Source organism: Elephantulus edwardii, unplaced genomic scaffold (assembly GCF_000299155.1).
Source record: "Elephantulus edwardii isolate Elephantulus edwardi_28Jun2011 unplaced genomic scaffold, EleEdw1.0 scaffold00086, whole genome shotgun sequence".
Taxonomy (NCBI): Eukaryota; Metazoa; Chordata; class Mammalia; order Macroscelidea; family Macroscelididae; genus Elephantulus; species Elephantulus edwardii.
The window spans coordinates 7,096,914-7,109,723 of NW_006399836.1; positions in this window are offsets into that span (position 1 = coordinate 7,096,914).

Consider the following 12,810-nt stretch of genomic DNA (forward strand, 5'->3'; position numbering starts at 1 on the left):
ACAGTGCTTGTCAAAGTCAGTTCTGATTAATCTCCTTTGTCAGTGTGTCCTTTGCCATTCCCTATCACTCCTCCCTGAGAGAGACTTCACCCTGACTGAGACACAATTTTATGACCTACTTCAGGAGATAGTCAATAGCTAAAACCAGAGTTAGGTGAAAATAAGAGAGAGAAAAAATGAAAGAAAATTGTCCCAGGCCCTTGAAACTGATGTGACGACTCCCAACTGGCCAACATAGGATGGATGCATACCCTACTTTTCTCTTTCTTTGGCTGATGATACAATAATCCTCAGCCTAGTTTCACTGAAGCCTGTATTTGCTATACACTTGGCTAGTGTTGCTTCTGGACGTCATAGTGAGTTTGGAGCTTTCAGTGGGTGACCTTCTGGATGATAGATTGGACCCCTGTCCTATCCTGCACCACCCATATGATCTCTGTCATGCTCAAACCTATGGTGGTAGTCACTGTGCCAATATATCTTTTTTGAGGGTCTTCCTCCCTTTTTCCAAAGACTGGCACCACAGGACAAGGTGCCCAAAGTATGAGATGATGTCATAATGTATGGAGAGGAGACTGAAACTATCAACAGCTGAATCTTGCTTGGATCCACAATTAACACCCTTGGTACCAGCAGTCAGGAAATAAGGAGATGCATTGCACTGGGAAAATCTTCAGTCAGGGAACTTTCCAACTTATTGAGGAGTAGTGATGTCAGTTTGAGGACTAAGGCATATCTAATTCAGGCCATAGTCTTTCTGACTCCTAGCTATGCATCTGAGACCTGGACAATGAATAAGGATGACAGAAGAAAAATTGATGCCTTTGAGCTGTGGTGTTGGAGAAGAGCACTGAACATCCCATGGATGGCCAAGAGAACAAAGATATGTCTTGGAGAGGGTGCAGCCAGAGTGCTCTTTGGAAGCAAGAATGATGAGGCTTTGCCTCACATACTTTGGACATGTTGCTAGGAGGGGCTATTCCTGGAGAAGGACATAACCCTGGGGAGGCTGGAGGGTTGGTGAAGGAGAGAAAGACCCTCAATCAGGGGGATTGACACAGTGACTGCTCCAGTGGGCTCTTGTGTGCCAGGAAGTGTGAGAATGGGGCAGGATAGAACAAGGTTCAGATCTTTTGTTCATAGGGTCACTATGAATCATGCTCAACTCAACAGCATCTAACAAGAACAACAACAACATGCAAAGAGCTGGTGTTAGAAAGCCAAAAGGGAAGAACACACTTGGGATTTTACAAACTGAAAAACTAAAGAACAAATTCAATCCTCAAATTGCAATACTAAACAATTTCTATGAGCAAAATATTTTAAAAATGCAGGAGTCCTCAGGGAGGAGTGATACGGACGGAATGGCAAAGGACACACTGACAAAGGAGATTAATCAGAACTGGCTTCGACAAGCACTGTGGCAATTGGACAATTAAAACAGACTTTCAAGGGGGGGGAAAGAGGAACAAACTGGAGGTGGGTAGAGAAAATAGTGCAACAATGAATGAATGGAAACCCAAAATCTCTGTAAATGTTCATTAAAATTAATAAAATTTAATTTAAAAGATGCAGGAGTCATCAAAGAAGATGGAAGGAATACACAGAGTCCATGTATTAAAAAAATTTTACATTGAAACATTTTAGAAGGTTCAGAAGAACCAATGTTAGTTAAGGAAGAAGTCCAAACTACACTAAAGGCACTGGTAAAATAAATAAAGCCTCAGGCATTGATGCAATACTTGTTGAGGTGTTGCAGCAAATAGATGCAATCCTTATGTGCTCACAAGTCTACACCAGCAAGTTGGAAAAAAGGTGGGGGACAGGGAGAAAAATGCAACAATGAGTGAATGGAAATCCAAAGTCTCTGTAAACATCCATTAAGATTAATAATAACTTTAAAAGATAATTAAAATTAAAATAATTTTTAAACAAGAAGGGGGGGAAAAAGATACCTGGATACTAACTGCGAGATTAACATTTATTCCAATTCCATAAAAAGTTGTTAACTTATATTGTTGAACAATATAATTCATATCACAAGTAAGTAAAATCTTGCTGAAAGTTATTTAAAAAACAACTGAAATAGCCCATTAGTGGCAAATGCCAAAAATTCAAGCTGGATTCAAAAGAGGTTGTGGAACAAGTGACATCGTTGCTGATGGCATATGAATCTTGGCTAACTGATCATGCAAATGCATTTGACTGTGTGGGCCATGGAAAATGCTGATATCACTGAGAAGAATAGGAAGCCCAAAACATTTCATTTTCCTCATGTGAAATCTATACATAGTCTGTCCTGCTCTGAGCAGAGCCGAGCCTACCCAGAATTCTTCAATGAAGGCTCCCCCCATCCCTCCCTCTCAAATATAAACAATCTCTGCTGAGACCTTGAGTTACTGCACAAACAGACCCACAGAAGAATGCTAGCAGTGGTAGACTCATTATCCTGCTACTCAACGATGTCAGACCAAGAGCTTTCTGCTGTTCAGGAAACTGAGCATCTCTCATGTGTCAGGGAGTTCTGGTAGCTTAGTGGTAAGGAATTTGTGCTGCCAAAGCAAAGGTACACAGTTCAAGTCCATTTGATGCTCACAGCAGAAAGATGGACAATTTCCTTCTGTGTAATTCACTGCCACTAAAGACCTGCTAGAGGGTCAGCTATGGGTCAGTTTTGACCTGACACAACAATAACATGTCTTCAAGGAGCTGTGCTAGTTCTGTGGTTAAAACAATCAGCTGCTAATTGAAAGGTGAAAGCCCACCCTACCCAAACGGACCTGTTGAAGTTGTGAAGCCATGCCAGAACCCATACATCCCATGCTGCCCATGGAGACTGGCTAAGAAAATACTGTCAGGAAACTAACATCCTAAAAATAAGGAACTGGCAATTAACCAGACACAACAGAAGCTGCCACGTACTACGTACCAAGAAGAAACCCACATAATGTCAAGTAAGTATCAGCCAGCCAGATTAAAACATTATGAAAGACCAAAAGAAACCTTCTAAAAAAAGGCAGACCACATTGTAAATCAAATTAATTACCCATAGACAGGAAGGCAGAGAAATGCTATACTAATACAGAGTTCCAAGAATTGGTACTAAGGATGTTTGCAAACAATTAAAGAAGAATTGAAACTATAAATAAGGTACAAGAATTTTTAAAAAAATGATCAAAAGGCAGAGAGGGTACAAGCAGCACAGTACAAGAAACAACAGGAAATGCAATCCAGACTAACAAGACTGATACTGCAGAAATTTTTGACATTTTAGAAGGAAGAGAGGACAGAAGAGATGGAACAGAGAACCAGTGATATAGAAGACAAGAATCTTAATAGAACTTTCTAGACAAAAAAAAAAAAAACAAACCAACAACAAAACACAAAAACCCACAGAGAAGACAGGAGGAAAATGAAGAAAACATAAGAATCTTGTGGGATGACATAAAATTAAACAAGTGACTGGAATTTCAGGCCAAGAATGGGGGTGAAAAAACCACGGAGAAAATTGTGGAAGAGTTATTAGAAGAAATTGCCACCAAAGGATAGGTCAACTAGAAAGAAATTAAACAAAAATACCGAAGAATTAAACTCTAAAATTAGCTAACCCTACCTCACAGATATATTCAGGGTAATTCATCCACCAAAAACTCAATTTACTCTCTTCATAAGTGCAGCCAGAGCGCTCCTTGAAGGCAAAGATGACAAAAACTTTGTCTCACATACTTTGAGCTTGTTGCTAGGAGAGGCTATTCCTTGAAAAGGGACATCATGCATGGAAAGAGAAGAAGGCTTCCAAGGATATGGGTTGACACAGTGACTGCAGCAATGGACTCAAATGTGTCAGAGATGATGAGGATGGTTCAGCATAGAATAGGTTTCTAAATATGTCCCGACCTTCCATCCTTCCCAGCATTATGTTCTTCTCCAAGAAATAGTCCCTCCTAGCCATATGCCCAAAGGATGTGAGGTGAAGCCTCATACCCTAGACTCCAAAGAGCCCTCTGGCTGCACCTGCTCTAAGACATATCTGTTTGTTCTGTTGGCTGTCCATGGTATGTTCACTGCTCTTCTACATAGATCAATAGTAAGTAAATATATATATATATATATATATAACACAATGTATTGTATAAAACAAAACGTACATGAGTGAAACAATGTATATGATTGGCTGTATACACATGAATGTAACGACATACATTTACAATGAAATGAGAAAAACAATGTATAGCAACTATTGCGTGCAAATCAGTTTTAAAAAGAAAGTATTAGAAAGCTTAGATGTGACCTTGAGGATTGAGGCACATCTGACACAGTTCATGGAATTTTCAAGGGCTTATTTGCCTGCGAGTCAATCAAAGGAATAATAAAAGAGAATTGATGTCTTTGAATGGTGAGGTTGATGAAGAATATTGAATACAGCATCGACTTCTAGAAAACACTCTTGGAAAAAGTGTAGCCAGATTGGTCTTTTGGAGCAAGGGAGGCAAGACTGTCTCACATTCTTTGGACATATTAGGGGGCAGTCATCCCTGAAGCAGGAAATCATGCTTCTCATGCAAAGCAGAGGGTGAGAGGCAGGGGGGAGAGTGAACTCCTCAATTAGCTGAACTGCTACAACACCCGCAACAATAGGCTTAAATATTAGCAACGATTGTGACTTTAAAAGAATGAATTCTCTTCACAGAACATCTACAAGAATAATATCCTTTGAAAGCTTTAACCAAGGAAGTTAATAGACCCACAATGTATTGTTGTAGAGGGGATACCAGTAATTACGCCAGTTATTAAAATTTAAGAAAAGATAGTTTATTCTAACATGTTGTGGAAGAGATAAGATAGTGAGAGACTTGGACCACCAACAAGTCAACTAACAAGACTTTTCCCAGATTAAATAAATTAAAAAAAAACAATTTACATCAAGTTACACTATTGAAGTTCCATTTACGTTAAGGTCTCAAAGGAAAAGGGGGTGTCCATACATTAGGCTTTCTGGTTTCTTAAATCAGAGATCCTTTGATATGAATGGCAGCCTCCTGTCTTATCTGGGATTAGGTTGTTGTTGTTGTTATGTGTTGTCTCCTGTGAACCAACCCTTCAGTGAAACTGTCCAAGTGTGAACCTAAATTTGAATACATTGGAGATGAACTTTGATGATGACACTCACTCGTTCTCCAGGTTGAAGCAGGGCCCGTCCTTACATTCTCCAAATTCAAGTCCCCCACACAAAGCAGTGGCACACAAAGTGAGCAATCCCACCCTGACTGTTGTGGGCCGTGTAGAGGGCTGTCTATCTCTGCGGTCAGCATTTTACTCCAAGATTCCTCTGGAGTCTCTCCCCTATCTTCCTGCTCACTCATCTCATCTTTCTCTTTCAAGCCTCTCTCCTGGGCTAGCAGATCTCTGACACCCAGCTTCCACAATCCCAGACCCTTCTCATGTGTATTCTCAGTGGTCCATCTCCACTTCCTCATCTATCTTGCTATTTAGTATGGCTGTAACCAAAATATCAGTGTGTGACTTTCTAGGATGGATATTTGATTTGTTCATTTAGGAAGGCTAGATGTTAGGATTTAGGGAACTGGCACTAAGGGAAGCACCCACCCCACCCCACCCCTGTTGGTGCTGAAGTCTCAGCTTCTGTCACCTGGGTGTTCCTGATAACCTCAGCAGAGCATCAAACTTCCTCTAGTTATGCTTCCTTTACTTGGTGTCTAACAAGCTCTTTACAGATCTCAAGTCATTAGGCTTAAAACACACCCTACACCAATATGGCCTTACTACCTGAGAGAAGAATTCCTTATTCTCACACAGGATCGCAACCACAGGCAGGGAGTTAGGGTTCCAGCATGCATTTGGGGACACAGTTCCACCCAGAACACTTAAACCTCTTTCTCCCTCCACCTGCCTCTCCCTCTCTTTCTCCTCTCTCTCTCTCTCTCTCTCCTCTTTCCTCTTTTCTTCTCTTTTTTCTCTCTCCCTTTTTTCCACTCCCTCTTCCTCCTTTCCCTCCTCCTCCTCCTCTTCCTCCTCCTTTCTCTCGCCCCCTCTCTCCCTCTCTCTCCCCTTCCTCTGATCTAAAGAAGTGCTTTCTAGTCTTTCCAGGTTTTTCATTCCCGTTGGCACAAACTACTCCAATTCAGGAAGCTGAGGCTGTGTAAGAATCCTGCTAAGAGTACTCTTGTGAGGAGACTGCTGGGGAGCAAGGAATAAGAAGTGGCTTTCTGGACACACAAATCCTGAGCTCTAGCACACACAGATACGCCCAATGTAAAGGCCACTGGGGAGAAGAGGCACCCCCAGGGTCCAGAAGACCCCTACTGCCGTCCTGGGGCTTCTTGTCGGTTTCACATCCCACCAACTCCTGCTCTTCCCCAGGCTCTTCCCAGACTTCAGCACCCCTTCCCCTGACCTCAGGTCTCTACTCCAACTAGACCCTCAATCAGTGACACTGGTCAGGGTGGGGGTCAGATGAATGGTGCTTACCAGCTGATGCTCCAAGTCGTCTTCTCTCCCGGAAGCAGGAAAGCACAAGATCCCCACTGCTCCCCAAGTAAGTCTGTCTTAAGTTTCAGTTTCTGTTTCCTGACACAGTCTGAGTTCTTCCTGATCACAGGAGCTCTGGGCAGTGTCTGTCACCTTGGGCACCAGGAATGGACAGGGCAGGTAAGGAAGGAACTGACCTATTGATTTTAATGGGTCCCTCCCTTCTCCTGGACAGGGCGAGTGAAATAATGCCTGGGAGGATGAGGAAGTATCTTTGCAAGAACATAACTTCTATCAGTGTAGGATAGAGCTCAAGGAAGCAAGCACTCAGTGGCCAGGAGCTGTGACTGCCACCTGTCTCTGTACCAACAGAGAAGCCCAGGGTGAAGGGCCAAGAGGACTCAAGGCAGAGGGAGTAGACACAGCCAAGGCCTCTCCCTCCCTCTGTCACAATTACACCCTGATCAGATGGTCTGACTTCCCACAGCTCCCTGCACCTGAGATGGAACGGTTTCAGGGACAAATTCACTACTGGAGTGAGTCCAGAGCTCTGGAGTCATAAAGACAGGTCAATAGTAGAATCCCTGAGCCTATCTCCTTCCCAAAGAGGTCTCAGACACCCTGACCCTCAAGATGGAGAGTGGATCTCCTCTCTCCTGGGCCACAGTGTTTGGGATGGACAAATTCAACAGAGTTGACTTTTGTTCTGTTTTCTTTCTGAGTTGGAAGGACAGGGTGTCAAGCCCCCCTGACCTTCCTTCTAATTGTCCCAACTATGATACTATACACTGATGTGTCAAATGCATTAATGGTTGCCCAGGGTGAACAGTGTTTGGTGGAGCTCCCCAATTAAAACAAGCTTGGAAGCAGGAGTCGCATCCACTTCCATAACAGTTTGACTCCAGAAACCCTAAGAACCTGGAGAAAGGACGAAAGTTACACAAGTGTCCAGGACTTTCGTTCATAGGGTCACTATGAGTCGACGGCACTTACCAACAATCGATGTGGCTATGACCACTCAGGACAAAGTGATTTAAGGATCCCCCTGATCCCCTGTAGACCCAGGAGGAGATTTGGCAGTCCATAGGGGTTTGTGCTGCTAATAAAAATGTGATGCGGCCTGGAGGGCCAAAATCCAACAGCCAGTCAGTACAAGGGACAAAGGCAGGCGGGCTCCGCCATAACTATTTAGAGCCTCAGAAATCCAACACAAGGTCAGGCCACTGTGAGTTGAGAGCAAATCTATGTCTGTGAATTTGATTTTTATTTGCTTTTTCGTAGACCCAGCCCCTGTCAACTCCACTAGAGGCAGGAGAATGAGCCGCTTCTAGAATCTTAGCTTCTCCAAGCAAACGTGTGATCTGTAATAAAGGAGCAATTGAGACGGCCTCAGTCCTGCTAGGCTGACATCCAGGAGTGCACAGGGCTCAGCTCACTCACTGGAAGCCCTGAAGAGGAGAGGAGCCGTCCTGGGCTCTTCCGGCTTCCGGAGGGGGCCTGCCCTCATTCAGGAGCTGCTGCATCACTCTGACCTTCCAAGCTTCTATAACCAGATCTCTCCCTGTGTCTTCATATCATCATTCTCTGTGTTCATAAATTCAACCTGACATGTGATTTTATAATCACACACATATGATCACATTTAGAGCTCACAAGGATAATCTCCCACTTTAGATTGTTAGTTTAGTCATATCAACTCTAATCGAGCCACACAAAGGAGCGTTTTAGTGTGAAACAACCATGCACGCTGCCTGGCAAGGACAGCTGGATATAACACTGAATCTGAAATCATAGGCCTGTAGCAAACTCAGAAAACCCTCCATGCTGTCAATTCTTGAGTTTCACCCACCTTGCAGGCAAATCTCCTTTATTAAGCACGTGTACCAGCAGCCAGGAAATCAAGAGATGAATTGCATTGGGAAAGTCAGCTGTCAGGGACGTTTCAAGAGTATTGAAGAGCAACAGCATCAGGCTGGAGACTAAGGTGCTCCTGATCCCGGCTATAGTCTTTGTAATTACGTGCTGTGCATTGGAGAGTTGGACAGTGACTAGGGATGATAGAGAGTTGATGCCTTTGAGCTGTGGTGCTGGAGAACAGTGTTGACTATACCATGGACTGCTAGAACAAACAGGCTTGTCCTGCAGAGGGTGAACCGTAATGCTTCTTGGAGTCAAGGATTCTGAAGCTTCGTCTGACATACTTTGGGCATGTTGCAAGGAGAGACTGGTCCTTGGAGAGGGACATCATGCTTGAGAGAGTGGAGGGATGATGCAGGAGTGGAAGACCCTTGATGAGATGGATCGATTCTGGGATTGGGGTGGTGGGAGTGAGTGTGTCAGAGATGGTGAGGCTGGCACAGGATAGAGCAGGGTTTAGGGCTCTTGTACATAGGGTCGCTGTGAGTCACAAGCAAATCAACGGCACATAACAACAAGAAGAACATAGCATTTACATCTTAAAAGCAAAATAGCCCCCAAGAAGAGTCTGTGGTCTGCTCCATTCACACTTCTATGCCCATCAACCTGGACTAGATGGCCTCATCTGATTCTCTATCCCCTTTTGTAACATCTATTGTTCATGTCTCCTTGCTGTGTTATTTGACTATCCTGGTCTCAGATAGGATGGAGACATGAGGCTGTCACTAGTATCAAAGAGTCTTTGATCTAAGAAGCCAGAAAATCAAATGTATGGACATCCTCTTTTCTTTTCCCCCTACACCTGTTCCTAATAGTTTATTATCACCTTAGTACTGTGCCTCCATTAATAGGCTCTGGGAGGGGGATCACTATTCATTAGTTCTCCCCTACACAGGGAAGAGTAGTGCTGGGAAAGGTCTAGCCCAAGCCTCCAGGGTCTCAGATCCAAGTTTCAATAGAACAGGTCTGGCCTCCGACCTTTCCTGGGTCAGCATAGGGTGCCCAGGCAGGGGCACAGGTGGGGGACAGAGGGCCCAAACTTGTCCTCTGCTTGCCAGTCTAGTTGTGTTTGGAGATGTATTCCTTGTTGTCATCCACGTTGGGTTTAATTGTGTCACTGCCGGGCTTCCAGCCAGCGGGACATACTTCCCCGTGCCCATCTGTATACTGGAAGGCCTGGACCTGCCGCAGCGCCTCTTCCACAGGCAATTCATTGACTGTGATCTGACGAAGGACACCCTTGCCATCAATGGTAAGGAGGCCTCTGTAGCAATGCCCTCATCTTCCTTCAGCACGCCAAAATCAAGGAACAAGCTTCTTGTCACATCTGCCAGCAAGGGGATGTTCAGAGGGCTCAGGCCTCCCTCCTTCCGGGGCGTGTTGAGTCAAGTCAGATGGGTCAGTGGGCCACATAAAGGTGAAGTCCAGTGAGTAGAATAAGAGTACCACGTACTTCCCTTTTTAGTCTGAAAACTTCATCTCCTTGAAAGTGCCATCGACCACTGTAGTGGGCTGGAAGCTGGGGTGAACTTTCTGACGTTTGTGTTGCCAGAGGCCATGACTGTAAGCTGCGTGGAGTAAGGCAGGACACACAGACAAGACCAGCACTGACTCACGTTCTGGGCGTCCAACCTCCCCTTTTCCTTTGTCACCTTAATGTAAATGGAACTTCAATAGTGTAACTTTATAGAAATCTTTCTGTAAAATGTAACCTGGGGAGACTGCTTGCTGGCAGTCCAATCCTCCCATTCTATCTTTTCCCTTTTCTACAGTTTGCCAGAATAAACTGTCTTTTCCTTTTTTAAAATGTTATATTGGTTTACATATAAAGTTCAGGTACATTGTGTTTCACTCACTCTTCATTCACATTGTGTTTCATACAACCATTCCCAAGCATTATGTTTTGTTGTGTTTTTTTTTTAAAGGTGGTTGGCGATTTTTTTTTATTTTTAATTTTAATTTATTATTTGTTGTGCGTGTACCATCAAATCAGATCTGACTGGTACAGGAGGAGATTGTCCCTTCTTCTCCAGCAGAGCTTCTGGTGGATTTGAACCACATACCTCTGGGATTGCAATGCAGCTTCTTGCCACAAGGCCACCAGAGCTCCCTCAAGCATTACGTTTTATAAATTTTATAAAATTAATCACCATCAGACCTTGCCCTCCGTTACCCTGTCTTTTCAGGTCCCTGCTGGATCCTTCCCATTTCCTTCACCCCCTCCCTCTAGCCACCAAACTGTGTAACCCTGTGGTTTCTCCTTTACCCACCTTCACCCTTCTACTCACCCCTCCTTCCCCCCTTGGGTCCCCATACGTGTTTTACTAGTTATCCTTCTATTTTTACAATAATAGTCTCATGCAGTATTTGTCCCTATGAGACTGAGTTAGTTCACTCTGGGGTGCTTACTGGTTTTTCCTACAGCAACAATGAATGGCAGGGTTTTCTGAAGCAACAAACTCGGTCAACCTGGAAGTGGCCTGGACTGCAGAAGGTACCATGGGACTATAGACAGACAGAAGGAAAGTTCTGCCTTTTAGATTTCATTTCACACTCTAAGTCACTTCCCTAATAGATAAGTGCTCTCATAAAATGAGCCAGTATTCTTTCTGTCTGTCTTTTCTACTTCCCTACGTTTCCTCAATGCTGTGTTTGTTAGCATGGTGTTTAGTTAACCTGCAGAGATGAGTGTTTTCAGCAACTTACAGAGCTTAGGCTGTTCTTGAACAATTAGTCAAATTCCACCATGTAGTCGGTGAAATCATAGTTTCATGCGGGTATCCACAGTTTGGGTGGGGCTCCACCAGCTGTTTAGGTCTGTGGTCTGTGAAATCAGACTGATTGAGATAGCACTCCACAGGTTGCTCTGTAAAATCAGACTGTTTTAGGTGAGAATCCACCATTTAGTCTAAAACTAGACATATAGCACAGGTTAGGAGAATCTGTTTGCCCTTTTACATAGTGAAAATAGCCTCTATCAATTGGTGGATTTGGGTTGTTAGGGTTGCTTGGTTTTTCTTGATTGGACCAAGTTAGGAGAAAATTCTATTTTCTGGAACCCCAGCTGAGGCTGGGGACTTGAAGGGACCTAGGGAAAGTGCTCTGTTCAGAATCTTCTTTTTTTTCTTCATTTCCTGTTCCTCTCCCCATTTTAATTTAAATATGGAAAACAGCTCACAAAAGAGTGAATCATAAAAACCCTGCTGCCCATTTGACAAAGAATTCGGGGCCTAATCAAGGAAGCAATTAGAAAAATAGCATAATTTACCTAAAGACAGAAGTCCTCTAAGATAGCCAAAGTTAGGAAGTTTTGAACTAGCCAAAAGAAATTTTCTATGAAAATTTTGCTAAAAACAAAAAGAAGTAGAACGAGGAAAAATCAACAAGAAGCACTTCACGATGGGTGTTTGGAGTCCTCAAGGAGGCAACAGGCAAGTCTTTTTGCTTTGACGCAAGAGAGCTGTTGCTAAGCAATCTAAGCAAGCGTTAGCCCTCAAAAGGATAAGGAAACGTCTCTAGAATCTTCTGGGTGTAATAAAGACCAAGAAAACAGCACAAGAGCATGACAACAGCCCAAATGTGCAACCACAATAGAATGGATTCAGAAATTGTGATACATTCACATGATGGAATACAACGCAGCACGCAAGAGCAGTGAGTTAAAAAAGTACTACCTTCAAAACAACTATGAGATATCATCTCACCTCAGTCAGAATAGCAAAATTTAACAGAACAGCAAGCAACCAATGCTGGCGAGGTTGTGGAGAAACTGGAACCCTTATTCATTGTTGGTGGGAGTGTAAAATGGTGCAACCACTGTGAAAAGCGGTATGGTGCTTTCTCAAAAAGTTGCAAATAGAAATACCATTTGACCCAGCATTCCACTACTGGGAATATATCCAAAAGAGACGATAACTGACATCCAAGCAGATATATGCACAACCATATTTATCGTGGCTCTGTTCACAATAGCAAGGAGTTGGAAACAACCCAGGTGCCCATCAACAAATGAATGGATAGAAAAGCTGTGGTATATTAACACAATGAAATACTATGCCGCATTGAAAAACAAGGAACTCATGTAATATTATTCAAAGTGGTTGAGTCTGGAGGACATTATGCTGAGTGAAATATCTCAGTCACAAAAGGACAAATATTGCATGGTGCCACTGATATAAAATGGGACTGATATCAGTGTTGGGTTAAGACTGAGAAAAACTGGATAAATTGTGTATACTGCACTGAAACAGATGAGGGAGTGAATAATTTAAAAGCGATGTATGATAGGGTGTTATGGTTATCACAAGAGTCCACAATTAAGGTTGCATAGTGGAATGTACTTGGGGTGGTGGGAGGGGTGTGGGGGGCTTGTGTACCAGGGAGGGAGTGTTTCTTTTACTTTTG